Source organism: Podarcis vaucheri, assembly GCF_965113315.1.
Source record: "Podarcis vaucheri genome assembly, chromosome: 5".
Lineage (NCBI taxonomy): Eukaryota > Metazoa > Chordata > Lepidosauria > Squamata > Lacertidae > Podarcis > Podarcis vaucheri.
In genome coordinates this window covers 10,613,708-10,635,354 of record NC_138763.1, presented here as the reverse complement: position 1 = coordinate 10,635,354, position 21,647 = coordinate 10,613,708, and the positions used below count along the sequence as shown (strand labels likewise).

At 45.5% G+C, this 21,647-nt stretch overlaps 1 long non-coding RNA gene across 1 annotated transcript; it reads left to right on the top strand.

Annotated features, from left to right (window-relative positions):
- Window positions 1-7,727: 7,727 nt before the first annotated feature.
- Window positions 7,728-20,983, top strand: LOC309533344. The gene is made up of 4 exons (XR_014220146.1): window positions 7,728-7,872; window positions 10,252-10,439; window positions 18,114-18,252; window positions 20,322-20,983. It is a non-coding gene; the product is annotated as an uncharacterized lncRNA (long non-coding RNA).
- Window positions 20,984-21,647: the final 664 nt, after the last annotated feature.

Below are 21,647 nucleotides of genomic sequence, written 5' to 3'. Positions count from 1 at the left end.
TATTCACCCATTTACACCTTCGGTTTGCATGGAGGGGGTCCAGATCTTATGGAATAGTCATTCCAAGAGGCAGCAGCATAAGCAGCCTGCAGTCAGCACACTCCAAAGATGGATCGCTCCCCTTCCTCCTCCCAGAAACCCCCTCGCCTTCCCCCAGAGCAGTTACCCTGGCAACCTTCCCTGTTCCCAGTCTCTGGTCACACCTGGGGCAGGAAGTTCTCTTGTCTTGTTAATGACCCTCAGTGGCAATCTATTGTTCCCTTAATGGCCCTAGCTTGGCCAGGCTGCCCAAGAATTCTCTGGCAGCTTACATTTCTCCCTTCATACCACAAATAATTTATTAGTTTTACCCACATCTATAACACGTTTCCGAGCACAATTCAAAGTGTTGGTGTTGAACTTTAAAGCCCTAAGCGGCCTCGGCCCAGTATACCTGAAGGAGCGTCTCCACCTCCATCGTTCTGCCCGGACGCTGAGGTCCAGTGCTGAGGGCCTTCTGGTGGTTCCCTCATTGCGAGAAGTCAAGTTACAGGGAACCAGGCAGAGGGCCTTCTTGGTAGTGGCACCCGCCCTGTGGAACGCCCTCCCATCAGATGTCAAAGAGATAAACAACTACCTAACATTTAGAAGACATCTGAAGGCAGCCCTGTTCAGGGAAGTTTTTAATGTGTGACATTTTAATGTATTTTTAATCTTTGTTGGAAGCCGCCCAGAGTGGCTGGGGAAACCCAGCCAGATGGGCGGGGTACAAATAATAAATTATTATTATTATTACACCATCAAGAACTCTCAGCTGAAACGGAACTGGCCTGCCATGTTCCTAGCAGCAACTGATGCTCGTGTACAGTTTAGGGTGCCCAATTATGCATCACAAACAATGGTGACACTGACTTGGGTAAAACAAAATTAAAAAATTCCTTCCAGTAGCACCTTAGAGACCAACTAAGTTTGTTATTGGTATGAGCTTTCGTGTGCATGCACACTTCTTCGGATACACTGAAACAGAAGTCACCACACCCTTATATATGGTAAGGGGGGGAGGGGTATTACTCGGAAGGGTGGTGGGAGTGGGTGATTGGCTGATAGGTGTGGTAAACCTGTTGACGACTGCAATTGGTCTTACAGGAAAAAGCCAGGGGTGAAATGGCTAAAAATAGCTTTATCATGTATAATGAGATAAGAATCCAATGTCTCTATTCAGACCAGGTCTCTCCATGGTTTTAAGTTTGGTAAGAAGTCACAATCCAGCAACTTCTCTTTCCAGTCTATTTCTGAAATTCTTTTCTAATAAGACAACTGCTTTGAGATCTTGTACAGAATGTCCTGGGAGATTGAAGTGTTCTCCTACTGGTTTCTCTGTTTTGTGATTCTTGATGTTGGGTAAAGTTTGCATTAGCTAATACATATTTATAGGTGCAATTTTATAAATAATTCCTCTGATTTAAATAGGAATGCAATATATTTCCCCATAAGCTATTTCCCCATAAGCGGAAGACCTGATGTTCTGTGTGCTTCCTCAGTCTGCGGTTCAGGCACAATCTATGGATGAGCAGTTTCACTGCTGCTCTCCCTTTGTTAGGGTTCCTTATTTTTAATCTGGACTTGGGGTGGACAGCCCTTCAAACAGAGGAATGGCCTTGGTGAAACAGCATATGCATGGCAAGCCTAATAAATTTCTCTGAATCCACATATTTTATTTTATTCGTTTATTTAATTGCTATACTGCCATTCACCCAAGGATCACAGGGCAGTTTACAATACAGTGGTACCCCGGGTTAAGAACTTAATTCGTTCTGGAGGTCTGTTCTTAACCTGAAACTGTTCTTAACCTGAAGCACCACTTTAGCTAATGGGGCCTCCTGCTGCCGCCACACCGCCGCTATATGATTTCTGTTCTCATCCTGAAGCAAAGTTCTTAACCTGAGGTAATATTTCTGGGTTAGCAGAGTCTGTAACCTGAAGCGTATGTAACCTGAAGTGTATGTAACCCGAGGTACCACTGTATAAAACAAAAACAAAAACACATAGTGTAGTAACAAACAAAATAATGCCCCCCCCCCCAGTTTAAAAGGCCATTAAAAAAAATTAGACCAAGGCCTGGGAGAAGAGGACTGGTTTCGTCTGGTGCCTAAATACATGTAAAGAGGGTGCCAGGCAAGCCTCCCTGGGGAGAGCATTCGACAAGTGGGAAGCCACCGCAGAAAAGCCCTGTTGTCATGTGACCCCCCTCTGGACCTCCCAAGGACACATGAAGAAGAGCTTCAGATGATGATCACAGGGCTCAGGGCAAGAGTCGTCAACAGGCTCATCTCAGCTATCTGCAATCACCCATTCCCACCACCCTTCTGAGTAATACCCCTCCCCACCTATAGAAGGATCTGGCAACTTCTGTTTCAGTGTATCTGAAGAAGTGTGCATGCACACGAAAGCTCATACCAAGAACTAACTTAGTTGGTCTTTAAGGTGCTACTGGAAGGAATTCTTTATTTTGACTATGGCAGACCAACTCGGCCACCTATCTGTAACAGGGCTCAGGGCAGTTCATTTAAGGCTTTATAGGTCAAAACCAGAACTTTGATTTGGGCCAAGAAACCAATTAGCAACCAGTGCAGTTGGGCCAGGATTGGTGGCATTCTGTGCTCAAGCCATCTTGCCCCAGTGAGCAACTTGGCTGCTGAATTCTGCTCCAACTGAAGTTCCCAAACCCCCTTCAGAGGCAGCCCCATGTATAACACATTGTGGTAATCTATCCTAGAGGTTACCAGAGCCCAGACAACAGAAGATAGGCTATCTCTGCCCAGCCAAAGTTGGTGGCAGGCACTCCATGCCACCGAGGCCACCTGCTGGCTCCTCAGATCACGGAGAAAATGTGCTTTTTGCATTATAGAGAATGGGATTATTTAAAACCTGTCGTTCAAAACGTGCTACCTCCAGAGCCCATGGAAACGAAATGATCTGTTGTCTGCCTTGTTCACAGCCACAACTTGTTCTCTTTAAAGTACAAGGGGTTTGACCTATATTTTCTGCTGCCAAATGTTGGAGGGCAAGACCTGAGCAGACCACCACTTAAACTTTATGCATTGAAGTTGGAAATGTTCGCGCTAAGGCGAATGATGGGCGAAGAATGATCTGTGTAGCTGTATTTATAGAACGGAGTGAATAGAAGTTGACCTTTCCCCATGCTATTTGCCATTTTGAAAAAGTCTTCTGTAGGTACCGCTGATATGATTGCATCTTTCCAATTCAGTTCACATTGGGAAGATTGTTCCACCGTCCAATGAGTCTCAGTCTAGGTATGTTGGAGCTGGGGGTGGCAGCACAGTTTGCCCTGAAAAAAATGAAATCCAAAATGATCGTGGAAGCTTCCCTTCAGGCAAGATGTCTGAGAACTTTCGAGAGAAGCCCAAGCGGTTGTGTGAATTGTCTTGCAGGCGCCACCTCATCTTAATGTCTGGCTTCCCAATCTTTCCGATGAATGCCTTATCCTACAGAGTTTGTAAACTGTACATTTAATACAATGTGAAATAAGAGGGTGATGTTTCTAACCTGAAAGTGGCTTTCTAGGCAACCAACAGCCAAGAAGATTCCCAAGGGGGAGATCTGGTGACCAACACTTTAAAATATAAACAGCGAGTAAGGGAAGGAGTGAAATGCGTAAGGAACTGATAGATAAGGGGGAAAGGGGGGGATGCAGAAACTCAGCAAAAGGGGGCATATGACTCAGTTTTCAGAAGACAAGAGAAGGCTGTTTGGAGAAGGAATTTCATATCAGCCCTGCGCCACCCACACCTGGTAACAAACTACGTTGATAAGCATCATGAGAACACCAAATAAAATGGAGCAATTTAAGAAACAATGGCCAGTTGGAAGTTATATCTGAAGAAATGGCAGCAGATCAAAGGAAGAGAAGAAACCCTACACAAGAACTAGTAATCTGGGAGGAAAATAACGATTAGCAACTAGAAAATTTGTATTTAAGGGTACATTTACACAAACCTGCTTTCATCAGCTGCGGGGAATGGTTTGAGAAACATAAGCGCACACCATTGTCCTTCGCTTCCCTTTTCCCTGTCCCAAGGTAAATGTTGCCCCAGTATAAACATTTTCTGAGCCCAGGTCCCCTGTGCTTTGCCTCTGGGCACTGCCAAGACCAGCTTCCCGTAGCGGGAGAGAGATCTCAAGTAGTCAGCACTGATGGCAAATACACTGTCATTAAGTATACGGGGCATGCAAAATACCACAACTGCAATACCTGGGGTATAGGACACAGGGGGCCTTCTAGTGGTCCCCTCATTGCAAGAAGTGAAGTTACAGGGAACCAAGCAGGGGGTCTTCTCGGTAGTGGTGCCGTCCCTGTGGAACAGCCTCCCATCAGGTGTCAATGAGATAAAAAACTACACAACTTTTAGAAGACAGCCCTGTATTGGAAAGTTTTTAGTGTTTGGTGTTTTGTTATGGTTTTATGTGTGTTGGAAGCCACCCAGATGGGTGGGGAAGGAAGAGGAAGGAATATAGAAGGAAGAGGAGGAGGAATGACAAAGACGTATACATAAGAACATACCCTCCAGCATTTCTCTGATGAAAATAGGGATGTCCCATTCCATAATGATAATTTTACTATTTATGCCCCACACATCTTACTGGGTTGCCCCAGCCACTCTTGACAGCTTCCAATATATAAAAAAAACTTTTAAAAAAAGTTAAAACCCCTTTCCTATACAGGATTGCCTTCAGACGATTCAGGGGGTCGGATAACTCCATTTATCTAATGAATATAGGCACATCTTAAGGAAAACTTGGACATTCCAGGATCAAATCAGAAACCGGGACGGCTTCTCTAAATCAGGGATGTCCCTGGAAAATAGGGACACTGGAGGGTCTGTAAGAACAGTCCTGCTGGATTAGGAGAGTGTCCATTTTAGTCCAGCATCCTGTTCTCACAGTAGCTAAGCAGATCCCAAGAGAATCCTGCAACAGCACTCATTTCCCCAGCAACTAGCATTCAGAAGCATCTTGTGGAGGTAGACTGTAGCCATCAACAGCCTTGTGATTCATGAATTTGCCTCATCCTCTTCTAAAGCCATCCAAGTCAATGGCTGTCACTATACCCTGCAGGAGCAAATTCCAGGGTTTAATTAAGCGCTGTGTGAAGAAGAGTTTCTTTTTCTCTCTATTGAACCTTCTAACGCACATCTTCATTGGATTGGCCCCCCAATTCTACTGGCGCATAATTTCACAGACAAACAAGCAAGCAGAGGAGAAGGCAGTGGTGCTTCACAGCAACAAGTTGCTCACATCAACTGAAGTTGCACAAAAAGGAAGTGAGAAGTGATTGGTTCCCTGTGCTCACCTGAACCTAGGTAGTTCAGCTCATCCCAGGGATTAGCTGGCCTTCAGTGTCTATTGCAGTGTTTGCAACTCTTTTTGGACTACAACTCCCATCATCCCTAGCTAGCAGGGCCAGTGGTCAGGGCCTATGGGAAATGTAGTCCCCAAAAAACCAGCGGGCGACCCATGTTTGGGAAACAATGTTTCTTCACAGTGACTCGAACTGGCTGCCTCATGTTCACATAACCCCCATAAGCAACTGGTGGAACATGGCAAAGTGAGAGTGAAAATAAAGGGAGGCAAATGGAAAAGCTGTTAGAATTAGGCCCCATCTGCACTATACCATCAAAGCACTATCTTACCACTTGAAACAGTCATGGCTTTCCCCCCCCCAAAGCATTCTGGGAACTGTAGTTCGTTATGAGAGTTGTTACTCGGCCCACATGCCCCTCACAGAGCTACCGTTTCCAGATTGCCTGTCAAGCCTGATAACTGTAGCTCTGTGGTGGAGATAAGGTTCTCCAAACAACTCTCATCACCCTTAACAAACTACACTTCCCAATATTGACTAAAGCAGTGTTTTTCAACCACTGTTCCGCGGCACACTAGTGTGCCGCGAGATGTTGCCTGGTGTGCCATGGGAAAAATTCAAAAGATTAAAAAAAAAGTCAAATTTTCGCCCACTAGGCGGGCGCCGGACTGTGTCCACCCTATTTCCCATCCGTCCTGGGTGGGGATCAGATCGGATGGGATCGGATGAGAGCAGACAGATGGTCCGCTCTCATCCAATTCCCCATGGAGAGCAGCGGGGCTCTGACATCTCCCTCTCCGCACACAGTGGTGGTGTGCCTCGTGATTTTTTTCATGAAACAAGTGTGCCTTTGCCCAAAAAAGGTTGAAAAACATTGGACTAAAGGGCTGCAGTGGCTCCCTGACTGTGGAATGCTCTCTCCAGGGAAGTTCACCTGACGCCTTCATTATACACCTTTAGGCGCCAGGCAAAAACGTTCCTTTTTAACCAGGTTGATCCGATTTACAAACTATGCCCTTTTAAAATGTGTTTTTTTTGGGGGGGGGCTATTGGGTGGTTGTTATTTTTATCAGGTATTTTGTGGTTTTATATCTTGATTTTATTCTGGGAGCCGCCCTGAGACCCCCGGGTATAGGGCAGTATATCAAACAAACAAACAAACAAACAAACAAACAAACAAATATTCTTTGTGGGAGGCCATGCCAGTTTCAAGTGGTAGGATACTGCTTTGAAGGTATTGTGCAGACTCCATAGTCCTGGAGATGAGCCAGAGTAAAGAGAGCCCATGAAACAACTGACTAAATCAGGACCCATGAGGCTAAGTGAGGTGACCACCTTAGGCAGCAAGATCCCCTTGTAGATCTCTAGTCTGCCCTTGTTTCTGAAGAAGATCTTCACTCACCCCTTCTTCCCTGGTAGGGGGGGGGGAGCGCCACTTGCTCGTTCGTCTCAGGTACCCAAATGTCTCGGGCCACCCCTGGACTTAATGCTCAGAGGTCATTACATGGAAGTGAATGTTAGCCTTGGATTATCCCTAACTAAAAACACCGCGAGGTCCTGTTCTCTTGCAGCAAGCCGCAGGTTCCAGAGTGCGCAGCTGTGCTCTGGCTTTCTTGAGGAGAATGTGGCTCCTATTTACCCAGCATGCTGCACTCCTTAAAAATACCTGGCCGTAAATGAGGGGAAGGGGAAGCTTCCGGGTGCTTTGGGTTTTCCAAAATCCAGGTTCCCGGAACGGAAACGAAGCGTGTGTGTGTTTTGGGGGACTGCTGTGGTTTGACTGCTGAGCGCCTGACATTGTGGACCCAGCAAATCATGCAGCCCTTGGGAAGCCCATAAGGTGTCCCATGCGCCAAATGTCAGAGTCAGCACATTCCAAAATAAAAGGGGAAATGCAATGAATAAGAAGAAGGTGGTGATAATAATAATAATAATAATGACAAGAGTAAGATATTCAGTAAAAAAAAGGACAGCAATCGCTCTTCCTGAACGGTGCGATTTCTTCCCTACCTGCACCCCCCCTTCCCCTCTTTCTTCTTTCAGCCAGACGACAGGCAATCATTTACATGAGGCTCTCCATTATACGCCGAAATAACAGTGCAGTTTTCATTAACAAAAGAGACTGCCTCTCTCCTCTTGGTTTGTGTTGTCAAGATACTTTAGCTGAAATATACAGCGATTTCCAACACTTACCCTGCTTGTCACACTGAGAGTGAAATAATGGCTGACATTAGGAAGATTATTTCTCTGCAATAAAATTACCTTTCACAACATATTTCTATCTAAGTGGAAATGATAGAAATCATAGATTCTATTTTCAAATGGAGGGACGGGGTGGAGTAAAGGGAGAAGAGAACGAAAGCAACAGGATTTCTCCCTCCACCCCACCTCCCCAGAGCCAGTCAGGAAGGCAGCGCAGGGAAATGCAGGCCTGCCTGCCAACAGAGGCCTAAATGGAACGCCGTGGATTTGCCAAAAAATAAAGAGGAAGACCAAAAATGCTTTAATAACAGGTACAATAGATTCAAACGAGTGGCTCCCCTTTCACACACAGGGCAAGCTTAAAGTTTTGTGGGGTGCAAAGTAGGATTGGGGAGCTGGGGATCTGCCTTAATGGGCAATCCGTTGCAAAACTGACCTTATCAGCAGCTAGGAAAGTCAGCTGCAGGACTCTGCAGGTCTCCAACCAATTTGCACCAGGAAGGTGACATCTGAAATTATATCTGCTTAAGGCCTGGGATAGGGATGGATGGGGTGGGGGTGGGCAGCAAATTTGTTTCAGTTCGCATTTTAAGGCGAACCTACCTCATCTGCACTTTTTGAAACAACGCCTGGAACAAAACATAGTCACCCTTGGAAATCCCCCCCCCCCATTTTTTCCATGCAGCCAAGTACAAAAACACACATGCTAGGGTAAAGTGTGCCTAAAAATACATACAGTTGATGATCATTTTGCGGGGTTTTTTTGTTCCCAGCCCCTGTCTGCATCAACAAAGTGCATCACAGGGTTGCCTTATTTTTGATGTCAAAAAAAGAGGACACATTTGCCGACTTCTACTTTTAACTATGGATCGCTGTGATGACTCTACCCATGAAAATTACGACATGCTCTGGAAAAAGAGGATATATAGCAAGTCTGATGCCCTGCCCTGGCACACCCCTGCCCTGCCCCCATTTCACCCTTTTTGTGACATATTTTGTGACATTTTCGGTGATTTCCGGGCTCAGCGCTGTGCATGTGTGCACAATCACACATCTTTGGGATGTGCGTCAATCGCTCATGGCCTGTACATTAGTGATGGCCACCAGCCTTCTAAAATGTGAGTTGAGCTTGCTTTAGGGTTTTCCTGAATAACAGAGGTACGTTTGTCAAGGAATCCCTGCTGGCTGCAGCTCTCTGTCCAACGAGCCTGGCACCACTCATGTATGAAACGGCCCTCATTTCAAAACTAATCTTTAGTCAGACCAATGTCTGGATCAGACCAAGCACACATCTTGCCCAGCATTCAGTTCCCCAAATGCCTCTTGGGAATCCCATGAACAAGGCACAAAGGGAGCAGTCTATTCCTTCCCAGAAACAGGTACCCAGAGATCCACCTGACCCTAGATCAGCCATCTTGGTTAGTAACCATTGGTGGACCTCTTTCTCCACGAAATCTGTCTGATCCTCCTTTAAAGGATCAGTACCAGTATTATGAGAGGCAGAGAAAAAGGTTTGTTTCCATTTTCTCCTTATCATGCATCATTCTATGAACTATCAAAATGCCTCCCTTTAGTCATCTTTTTTCTAAAACCAAAAAAAACCCACAACTCCCCATATTTTTGCTTTTCCAGTATCTTTGGTCATTTTTGTCATATTTCTCACATTCAATCTGGGACCACAAGCACCAATAAAACTGCCTTGGGACTGGAATTGGTTAGTCTCTAGTGAGTTTCCTTGACGGACCACAGCAATTCCACCAGTGTGGCCATGTACCCTACTTGACAGAGGCAGTCCTCTATCTCAAATGCTGCCAGAGAGGATAAACAATCCAAAGAAAGGAGAGCAGTAAGAGGGGGTTTAAATTTGCCAATCAAGCATTTGCACCCGGACAGCGGGATGTGCTGGCACACGGGACAACGAATCTCAGGTCGCCTCTCACCCCCTATGGTGAGATGTACAGTGGTACCTTGCGTTAACTTAATTCGTTCCAGAGGTCCGTTCTTAACCTGAAACTATTCTTAACCTGAAGCACCACTTTAGCTAATGGGGCCTCCTGCTGCCGCCACACCGCCGGAGCCCGATTTCTGTTCTTATCCTGAAGCAAAGTTCTTAATCTGAAGCACTATTTCTGGGTTAACGGAGTGTGTAACCTGAAGCGTATGTAACCTGAAGTGTATGTAACCCGAGGTACCACTGTATTTCTATTTAAGCTGCGCAACTATTTCTAACTTCCATCTGTAAAGATTAATTCGCATATGCACATTTCATTCATCCTTTCCCTTCCCCCTCATTTTTAAGAATGGCGCAAGTGTGCACGCACCTCCAGACTAGCATTCTGGAGAACAGAATCTCTTCTGTCCCCCTCCAAGAGTGTTTTTTGCATAAACGAAGAGCAAATAGTCTTGGAAAAGCACCTCTCCGCACACATCCACACCAGCCAGTCCCCAAGCATCCTTTTGTAGTTTAACCTGCACGAGGGGGAGATGGTTCTTTGCTCTGTTCAAATCTGACCACATTGCTGGCATTTTTCTGCTTTCGCTCCAATGTCTGGGCATCGTAAGAAGGCACAGTGTGTTAAAACTGCACAACCCCGCACCTCGGGGAAGAGATAGGGAGCCTACCTGCTCCTTCCCCAGCCACTGTTCCAAGTTCTCATAGTGTTAACTGTCTTCTCTTTAAATCCCTTCAGTTCTGCCTGCCACCGAGGGCGACCCAGATCACATTAGATTCCCAAAGCAAAGGGAACGGTTCTCATCTATCCGTCACCAAGGAGGCAGACAGGACCGGGGAACAACAAGGCATTTGTACCTGAGGAGGAGGACACTCCTGGGAAACAAACAGATGAGCCACCCCACGAATCCGAGCTATTCTCCAGAGGTAAACAGAACTGCATGAGAAACACACAAATTATCAGGGACATCTCGGTAATTCTCCCTTGCTTCAAGCTGCTGGTGAGGTGGGCTCAGGGTCTGAAACACTACATTGTCCCAGGGGTCGAGCGTGTGAGAATGTTAACCCTTGGAAAATAATGAGGATGTTGGGGGAAGGCAGGGGGAGAGCGGGGGGTGGGGGGAGAGAGGAGGCAGGCCCCAGCCTTGCAGAGACCGGCCGTTCATTTCACAACCACCACAACATGCTGAGCAAGCCCTTCCCAAACCACATGGCATTATGCCCAAGGCAGAGGCATGCTTAACTAAGACACACACACACACACACACACACACAAGTTCCCTTGCTACATCTCTGTGAGAATCGTGGGCCTGCATGTGTCACAATCCCGTTTTATCAATGGAAATTGGTGGGTTGCTTTGAGTATTATGTCTCAAACAGACATGTTTTCCCATGTACCGTGGCGTAGCATGGGTTGTCAGCACCCGGGGCAAGGCAAGTAATTTGCGCCCCCTAACCCGTGGATTTGCGCCCCCTAACCTGTGGATTTGCGCCCCCTAACCCTAACCCCCAGATGTTGCGCCCGGTGCGGCCAGCCCCCCCTGCACCCCCCACGCTACGCCACTGCCCACGTAACAGGGATAACACCAAGGTTGCAGGTTTGATCCCCGTATGGGACAACTGCATATTCCTGCATGGGGTTGGACTAGATGACCCTCGTGGTCCCTTCCAAATCTGCAATTCTATGATTCTAAGTGAGCCTCCAACTGCCTCATTTTAATTAAAAATTAAAAATGCTGAATGGTCTCATTCCAAGGGCAACTCAGGCTGCGTTCACATGGCAGATTAATGCATTTTCACAGTGTTTTCCTAACTGCTTATTTACATGTTATACAGTCGTACCCCCGCTTACATATCCCTCCAGTTATGTAAACTTCGGTATACGTAAGGTGCAAACCCGGAAGTATATTTCTGGGTTTTTGCAGCATGCGCAGAAGCGGTGTCTCCAGTTGCGAAAATCTCAGGATCTGGCCGGACCTCCGGAATGGATCCCGTCCGCAACCAGAGGTACCACTGTATTTAAGCTTTCACACAATGTAAAAGCCACTTCTGGACCAATGGTGTAACTATAGTGCATGTTTAGGATTCATTTCCATCTTACTTGCAAATGGATTTTTTCTGGAAGCAAAATGTGCACTATTTTTATTTTTAAATTTGCATACCGCCCTTCATCCGTAGATCTCAGGACAGTTCACAGCATAAAAATACAAGGTAAAAACACAAAATGCATAATAAAAACAAGAACAAACAGACAAGTAAACAACCCCCCCAAACAAAAAACAAAAAAACAACCCTCCACTCCCACCCTCTACCACAAACACATTTTAAACCTTGCACTATATTCCATTATAGTTCCAGAAGCGGTTTTTACATCATGTGAAAGCTCAAATACAGTGAGGCACTTAATGACAATTGAATAAATAATACAGTGAGGCACTTAATGACAATTGAATAAATAAATAACGTAATGACAATTGAATAAATTGCTGTGTGAATGCAGCCTCAGCATGTCAAAGCAACACTGTGTCCTGAGGTCCCTTACAGAAGGCACCGCCGGGCATAATGTGGGAAATAAATGGGGGTGGGCAGAAATAAACATATAAAATGACATTTTAGAAAAAATAAATGCCCTTTATAGTTAGCACTAAAATGATGCATTCCTAAAATTAAACACAATTAGCAAAATGGTCTAATTGTATCCTTTGGTATGAAGTATGCACAAAGTATGCATTCTGCTTGTTGCTCTCATTGCTAAGTGAGCTGCCTGAGCAATGGTACATGCGGGAGATATTCCACAGGCAGACCTTTGAAAAACATATGTTATAATTGTTGGCATCCCTCAAGGGACACTGAAGTGCTCCTCCAGAGATGAAGTCAAACGCTGGAGAATCACAGCGCCTGCTGTGGCTGCAGAGACCGATAACTCATAATGGCTGCCTCCCACATTGCTTTTGCTGCATTAGCAGCACCAAAGGGACCTCTCCAGGGCACAATCCTAGGCAGTGTATGTGGAAGTCCTGGGTTGCCCAGAGGACAAGACCCCCCTCTCAGCCTTGCCGGACTGGTCCAAATAAAAGCAGAGCAATGTGTTTGGCACCAGCTTGGCTGCAGGAGTTGCCAGAAGGAGGCATACAAGATACCACCCAACTGACTCCACTCTGGATTTGCGTAGGATTTACTCCTTAGCCTTTTCTTCTCCTGAAGACATCCCGCAAGGCAGCGGAGCTTTAGGATCAGAGTTTTCCTTCTCCTAGATGGACTACCTTCCCAGGTGGATGAGCCCCACCTGCCCCTCACTTCCCTCTACAGCACACGCAGAAACCACCTTCTTGACTGTTGGACCACCGAGCCAAACTCAACCCACCAGCTGTGAACTTTGGGGTGAGGAGTCTAAGAGCTTTCTGGACAAGAGCTTTTAAGACAAGGTGGCTGAGTGGCTTCATTCTTTTCTGAAGCAAGGGGTGGGGGAAACCGCTCGTCATTGCTTCAGCAGTGTCTTGGCTTCCCGCAGCAGGTAGCTTTCTAAGTGGGAATATAATGCCTCATTGAGAAGAATGCTACATCACAAAACAGTGTTTCAGGCTGGAATCGAATGCACAATAGGAGTGGCTCTACATCATGTAATACCATTCCCAGAGGGTATTGGTTCCAAATGCTGTGAGCCTCCTCCAGGAAGCCAAAAAAGCCAAGCCAATGAAACCCTCAGCTACCTATCTAGAATTGCTCCGATGTCTTTATCCTGGCCATATGTTGACTGTTAACTGTTTACACGATACAAACTTAAGATTATGAAGCCTGTGATGCAGTGCAAATGTGGAAGGAAATATTCGTGCACAAAGAACCATGAGCTCATACTTGAAATAAATGGTTGGTTGTTGTGAAGGAATGGAATGGGCAGCCCAGTTTTCCCTAGATGTCCAATGCTTAGTTTGAAATATGGATTACAAGGTAGAGTTCGTTCACCTGGTTTTGGTGATAGCCGTGGAGTAAATCCAAGGAAATCAATGGACTTTCCCCCTATGAATTCCAATGGATATGTTTTATGTCTCAGTTGGTGATATTAAGAGACTGTCGTCGTGCTGTAGTTCCTGGGGCAACCAACAGGTAGCCACAGAAACTCCAGCATGAAGAAAGATTCATATGTGAGCACACAAGCGGTATGGGTGGCAGCCAGCCAGGTCAGCTGTTTAAAAGTGAGAGCCACTTCAGAGTGTGGTTCGACAAACCACTCTCTGAAGTGCCTCTCCCCCACCCAATAAACATCGCTGTCATGGCAATTAACAGAGTGGGGAGGTGCTTCAGAGAGCGGTTTGCCAAACCAATCTATGAAGGGCCTCCCACCCTCCTTTAAAAAGGGGTGGAATGGGGTAAATTGTGAATGGAGGTGGGCTTGGGGCAAGTAGGGAGGGTTTGGATGAGCTGGGAAGGGACGGGGTGCAGCAAATCTGCATTCAATTTCCTGTATCTTTCACTAGCTCCCTCACATTTTGCTTGCCTTCTCACCCCCACTATTTGTAAGGCCTTGTGGGGCAGCCACTTGGCTTTCTTGCATTTCCTTTTCATTGGGATGGTTTTGGTTGCTGCCTCCTGTATAATGTTACGAGCCTCCATCCATAGTTCTTCAGGCACTCTGTCCACCAAATCTAAATCCACCAAATCGAAATCTGAAATATTTTGTTCAAGTTACCGGGATGAAACTTGATCTTGAAAATATGAAGAATTTTATTAAAATTTTATGCAATAAATATCATGTTACTGGTTTCACATCTTCATCTCTTTTTCCTTTTTCATTTTGCTATATGAATCTCTAAATAGTTTACACTGATGATTCTAGCTTGCTAACCTATCATATCATTCAATTAATGAGTTCAGTTTCCATGACTTGTGAAGCAATTTGCAACATCGAATTGCTGAATGTACCCCTGGTGAAAATAACCTCCCACCACCTTGCAATTAACAGAATGTTCAGGTCAGTTCCATAATTCCATTTTGTACTCCCATTACTGCTTATAAAAGAAGAGCAGTTTCTGCAGGAGTAGAAACGAGCACATTTCCTGCCACTGCTCTCAGGAATGGAGGTGACTTCTCTGCTTGTTAGAAATCATTTCAATAGACCATAATCCAGGGAGACTAGGTGGCACCTTAGCTTTTTGTTTTCCGAAGGTTAAAAAGGAAAACTATTTCATAGGTTGTAGGTTAAGGCTGCAGCCTTCAAACCTTTCTTTTGAGGAATATTCCATTGCCATTCCATTCCAGGATCAGAGTGCACAATACAGTTTGGCTTGGCCTCATTTTCACTGACTTTTTGGAAATATGTAGAATCGTAGCACTGATAGGGATCTCGAAAGCTCCTCAAGTCCAACCACCATCCAAAACAGGAAATACACTACTACAAGTTTTGCCCAGTCTTTTGGAACGTATTCCTTGCAGCCCCACCCAAATCATATGTGGTCAGAAGTGATTCCTGCTGAGACTTTCTAAGCAGGATTAGAGACTTTCACTTAGAGTGGCCGTGCGTCCTATTTTACAGAGCACGGTCCTCTTTTTCAGCAGTGGCTAGCTTGCGGCCCTCTGGGTGTTGTTGGACATGGTGACCACATCTTAGCTCCCCCCGTTCTCTGTCTGAAGGGTTGTCCTGCCCAAATCTGATTTAGTGCTAAAGATCTATACAAGCAAGTGTGGTCCTTGCAGTTGCCCACCCACAGTTAGCAGCACATGCACAGCAGACTGAGAAGGCCCACAGGTCGCAGTCTTCCCCATTAGGGTACTATGTACTGCGTCTCCATTTAAACTATAGTAATTAAATATTTCTAATTTTTGCATCGATACAGATCCATTGGCACATGCTAATCGTATGCAGACCTGTGTCCTCTTTTTTCAGAGACGCCAGGAACTGAGCCAGAGGCCCTTTGAGTGCAGATCATGCGCTGTGCCACTGAGTTGCTAAGCTAAATAGTACAACAATAAAATAATATTTGGAACAAATTACTCCATTATAATTAGGCACAGATAAGTCCTGATAGCTTCATTTGAAACCGAGACCTTGGGCTTACCAGAGTATCAGTTCAAACATCTCCCCTAATGCTTTTGATTCTATCTCTTCAGGGGAACAGGGAAATAGCTTTGCTGCAGCAGGAGAGCTGACATTGACTAAGCACATGGCAAAGTGTGCTAACTCTTCACTTGAGCAGGTGTAAGAAGGGACGTCTGCACACTCTGCCAGTAAAATGTGGGCTTCTACTGCCATGCAGATACCATGAGGAGCATCACAATAAAGCATGAATCTCTCTCTGTGTGTGTGTTTCGTTCACTGGACACAATCCGATGGAGATTGACATTCATGCCACCTGCATTTGAGTGTTACTGCCCTACCAGCTATTTAATCAAGGCTTGTTTGCACCTCTTAAGGTTACGTTTCCCTACCACCATTTTGCAAGGGGGGCATCTCTGTGATTCAAATCCAAATCTGATATAGACTTTGGACATTCCGAGGTCCAAATTCGCTTCCTACCACCACCACCACACCACCTTTGCCTCGTAAGACTGCTCAAGAATACTACGTCAGTATCCTTTTTGAGGTGAGGGAAGCAGAACTGTTCACAGTATTTCAAATGTGGTAGCTTGTGAACACAAAGAGTGCGATCCATTTCAGAGGCACACACCCCACACCAAGATCTTCCATTCTTGCATGCCTGATATGAGAGCCTGCCCAGCCCATCTTCCAGTTCCTTGACCGCATCTCTTTTCTTCCTCTTCAGTAGTCTGTGCCTCTTCCTGTGCTTTTGTTACATGGCTCCCAGCAGAATTATCTTCATAAAAACTATTTGATTAAAGAGGCTCTCCCAACAAACAGGAGGTGTGTACAGCAAAACAGGACAAGAGTATTAATCAGAGGGTAAATGTATGGAAACGGTGCACAAAAGCCAAGCAGGTTGGTTTGTTTAGTCTTCTTTCACTGTTGCGCATCTTCCTAAATCTGCCTTTCCTGTCTGAGTCAAGGTATTGTGCCCGACGGTATTGTTACCTTCAAAAGCCAAGGTCAGGTTGAGGTAAAGCTCAGAAAAGATGCAAGGGCAGGCAGCTCTATTCTGCGACGGGAACTTTTGCTGCAAGGTATCATCCCGAGGTCACCGGTTTACACCCTCTACGATTTTCGTAAGTTCCTTCATTAAAAATTGAGGGTTGACCACAGTACAAAACAGACTGGCAAGCTGGCTTGAAATTTCTATCAATAATGGATCAGTTCCTCTATACTGATTTCTTTCCAATATGACCCTTCGTTATTTTTAGCACAAAAGAGAGTGTATCTAAATACACAACTCTGCTGAAGAGAGAGGGCAGAAAGAGAAGCCATCACTCAACTAGTCTCAGCTGAACCACCATCTTCCTGAGCTGCAGACTGTCACTCTCAAAGATGGTGCAGCTGAACTCCAAGTACAGGCAAGACGTTTCCATTTAAGAAAATAATAATTCAGATGCTGAGTTACCCTGGGTTGGCTAAGTACCGCCTTCTCCCTCCAGTTGTATTGGACCACAACTCCCACCAGCCTTTGCAGCACACCCTATGGTTGGCGATGATGGGAGGCTGAGTCTGGCAACATGTTCAGGACAATGGGTCCCCAATCCCTGAAATACCCACTGAGACAAACAGTAGAAGAGAATTTGTGCAATAAATTCATAAAACAGCCATGCATGATCAAAGGGAATTGGCTGAACTTTCACATCCTCCCACAAATCCCTCAGACTTGGACTACACCAAATATCATCCAGTTTCACTTTTCAAATGAGAATTTATTGATCTCAATGTGTTTGAAATATTCCCTGAAAGACGTTTCCCCTGTCCTGTAATGTGATATTGTTTCCTACCCCAACTACTACTTCTGTTGTTCTGTCCACCTTCTTGTGTTAGTCACATGGGTGAGCTCAACCAATCAGGGATTGTGCACTGAATGAGGTGGCACCACGATGCCATGCAACCAACACGATCTAGCCATGTGACGGAATAAACAATGGTAAGTCAAGTCAATGGTGAGTGACATCAATCAAAGGAAATGTAACTGAATCATCTACCATTTTCACATGGAATTGGGGGTGGGGGGCTAACCATAAAGGGGGGCATTGTTTGAAACTGTGACAATAAATTGTAAGTAGTGTTATAATGAAGGTAGCTTAAACACTGAACTGCAGTGAATGGAATCAAGGAAGTATTCAGACAACGCTCTTCTTGCTCACATGCTCAGTTAGATAATATGTTATCTATTTTATTTTATTTCGATTTGTATCCTGCCCTTCCTCCCAACAGAGCCCAGGGTGACCGTGCAACATCTCAGCAAGCTGTTCCAAATCTGCTGAAACCAACCATCTTTCAACTACTAAACAATGTTTACATGGGCAAATACAACGTGTGATCTGAGTTACCATAGAATTGCCTGGCAACCACTTTGCAAACCCTTCCACAATTATCCTCTGGCCTTCATGGAAGTGAAGCCCCCCCACCCAACCAGTAAATGCACCAATTGATTTTTTTTTCTGTTGGCATCTTGTCTCTTTACCACAGGTGCCCCCTGCTACAAAGATTTCTATAAATATTTACACCCACAGTGAGAAAATGCCCATACGTTGTATGCTAGAGGAACTTCAGCTGACCTCGAAATCTCCACTTATGCCATTGAATTGAGTTTGCAACGAGGTGATCTATTGAGGCTTGGAATCATTCAGAAAACTGGCAGGTGGATCACAGGTAAATGCTAATAGCGAGGGCAGGGTTGCCTCTTGTTTTCTTTATATAATCCTTTGTTGCTTCTCTCTTGTTGCTTGGTTTCTCCCCCACCCCCATCCATCTCTTCTTCCTCGTTTGTTCTGCTTCTCATGTTTGTTTCGGCCCATTGCCTGACCTTTAGGCATGTGCCTTGTTCCAACTTGATGTTACTCTCCCAGGGAAATGTTCTGCTCGTTCCAGATGGGATTTGTGTACCTGGAAAGGGACACTAGGTGAAAGAGTCATTTTCAAGGGTGTAGAAACTCGGGGTTTAGAATTTCTCAGCATGCAAAGTGAGGGTGGGGAGGAGGACATTGATAGTCTTGTTTTGCTACAATTGCCTTCGGAAATCAAAGCGTGTGCAATAAAACAGCCCTGCGATGAAGCATATCCCGGTGCAAATGCGGCCATAGTTAAACTGAACAGCATTCATTATTAAAAAGATAAAATTTGTATTTCAAGAACTATTGCTTTTTAATTGCATAGCTTGGTTCGGGCCTTTCAGCATCAAAAAAGAGTTTGGATCGGACTCATCCCAAACACTCCATCAAGGACTGACCGTGTCTGAGGAATGGAGCATCACTTAGTGCATTGATGGGGGAATGGTGCACCCAAAATACTAGGCAAAGGTTTAATGCTGTAGCATAGAATATTGTGATGTCATATAAGGTAAAAAGGTAAGGGACCCCTGGACGGTTAAGTCCAGTCAAAGGTGACTATGGGATTGCGGTGCTCATCTCACTTTCAGGCCAAGGGAGCCGGCATTTGTCCACAGACAGCTTTCTGGATCACGTGGCCAGCATGACTAAACCGCTTCTGATGCAATGGGACACCAAGACGAGTGCCAGAGTGCACGGAAATGCTGTTTACCTTCCTGCTGCAGTGGTACCTATTTATCTACTTGCACTGGTGTGCTTTCAAACTGCTAGGTTGGCAGAAACTGGGATGGAGCAATGGGAGCTCACCCTGTTGTGTGGATTCGAACTACCAACTTTATAATCAGCAAGCCCAAGAGGCTCAGTGGTTTAGACCACAGAGCTACCGACGTCATATATACTGAGGCAGTTCTTTTCAGTTATCGACTGTTGTGTGACTTTTAACTGTGAGAGCAGCAAGTGTGTTGTGTTATGCTGCCACCTGACTCAGAGCCAGTCTGTAAATATTAGTCTCAGATACAAATTCACATAAATATGTTTCAGTAACATAAGTATTACCTACCTCTCTTATGGGACACGGGTGGCGCTGTGGTCTAAACCTAGGGCCTAGAGCTTGCCGATCAGATGGTTGGCAGTTCGAATCCCTGTGAAGGGGTGAGCTCCCGTTGCTCGGTCCCTGCTCCTGCTAACCTAGCAGTTCGAAAGCACGTCAAAGTGCAAGTAGATAAATAGATACCACTCCAATGGGAAGGTAAACAGTGTTTCTGTGCGCTGCTCTGGTTCGCCGGAAGTGGCTTAGCCATGCCGGCCACATGACCCGGAAGCTGTACGCCGGCTCCCTCGGCCAATAAAGCGAGATGAGCACCACAACCCCAGAGTCGTCTGCGACTAGACCTAACGGTCAGGGGTCCCTTTACCTTTTTACCTCTCTTATACATTCAATCTGACAAGAGCAAGCACAGCAAGTAATGTAAAAGTCATGTTATTTTTCAAACTTGGTTTTTCTGGGGGGTGGGGGAGAGAACTTTTCAAAAGGGTCAAACAACACAGGGCAACTTCCACACAACATTGTAAAGTATAATTACTACAACTGGCCCAGACTGCCTGTGTTTAGAGACCTCAGACAGAGATGTGCATTCATTTTATCAATAAATGAAAGACTGAGCAAATGGGCCTGCTCACTTCAACTTTCATCCATTATGAAATGAAGGCCATGGATACAAATGAACACAGGGGGACAACTAGGTATGCACCAGGTAAATCCAATGCAGAGTAGTGTTATTTGCCTGGAAAGAAAAACTTGCAGAGCCATTGCCAATGTGTGTGAACAATATTGAGCTACAGGAGATGGACCAATGGTCTGACTTGGTATAAAACAACTTTCTATGTTCCCAGGTTATGCACAACCATAGCCCCAGAACCCTATTCAGGGAGAGAAAGGAATAAGAGTATATGCAACACCTCTTGCCTACTGTAGGAAGAATGATGCCTCTGCATTGATCAAGCTTGGCAAAAATGAAAAATGAAAAAATCCCGGGCCTTCTGCTGAGTCAAGAGAACAGTACCTACGTCATGGTTCTTGTTCTTGTTTAAAAACCCATTTTAAAAAGTTGTAAAAAAATGTGCATTGAATGTGCTTTAAATGTACAGTGTGGATGTCACCTATGGATCACACCCTGCCTCTTTTGTTGCTGTGCCCTCTTCCCCAAGCGAAAAGGACTTAAATTTGGGGAGAGAGGCAACAGGAACTAAAGCGTTCTCATTGACGCAAGATCGGCCCTGCAGGTGGGCCAAAACTCACTGCAGTCCCCTCCCCCGCCCACTCTTCTGGGTTGGCAACTTCCTCTTTAATTTCCCAGAATGCCCTGGAATAAGGCTAAATAATGATGCGACATTGTGCCCATGGCATTCTGTGGCAACCAAAATGGCAGCCCTCAGGTGGGAGCAGCCGCTGTGAGCTTTGTGTCCCTTGACATTCGCTGCATGCACATGCGTTGAAACATGATCTGCATGTACCAAGGACATTAATAATAATAATAATAATAATAATAATAATAATAATAATAATATATTTATACCCCACCCATCTGGCTGGGTTTCCCCAGCCACTCTGGGGAATTAATGATAATAACAACAATAATAACAACAATAAAACATCAGACATTAAAAGCTTCCCTAAACAGGGCTGCCTTCAGATGTCTTCTAAAAGTCAGATAGTTGTTTATTTCGTTGACATCTGACGGGAGAATGTTCCACAGGGCGGGCACCACTACCGAGAAGGCCCTCTGCCTGGTTCCCTGTAACCTCACTTCTCCGAGTGAGGGAACTGCCAGAAGGCCCTCGGAGCTGGACCTCAGTGTCCGGGTAGAACGATGGGGTTGTAGACACTCCTTCAGGTATACTGGGCCGAGGCTCTATAGCTATGCTCTACAGCTCATAATCTCAAGGCATGAAGATACAGTCAAAAAGAACACAGGGTCACATGGTAGAGCAGGTGAAGGCAAATATGTTTTACGCACCAAAAGCCAGAACTGGACCAAGATGGAGGAAGGCAAGCTGTGGCACAGAAAGATGTTCCCATTACATTGGAAAGACACCTTCCTGGCCATCTGGGTCTCTCTCTCTCTCTCTCTCTCTCTCTCTCTCTCTCTCTCTCTCTCTTTCTCTCTCTCTCTCCCTCTCTCCCTTTTCTGCCTCTCAGCTAGCGCATGCAGTGAGGAG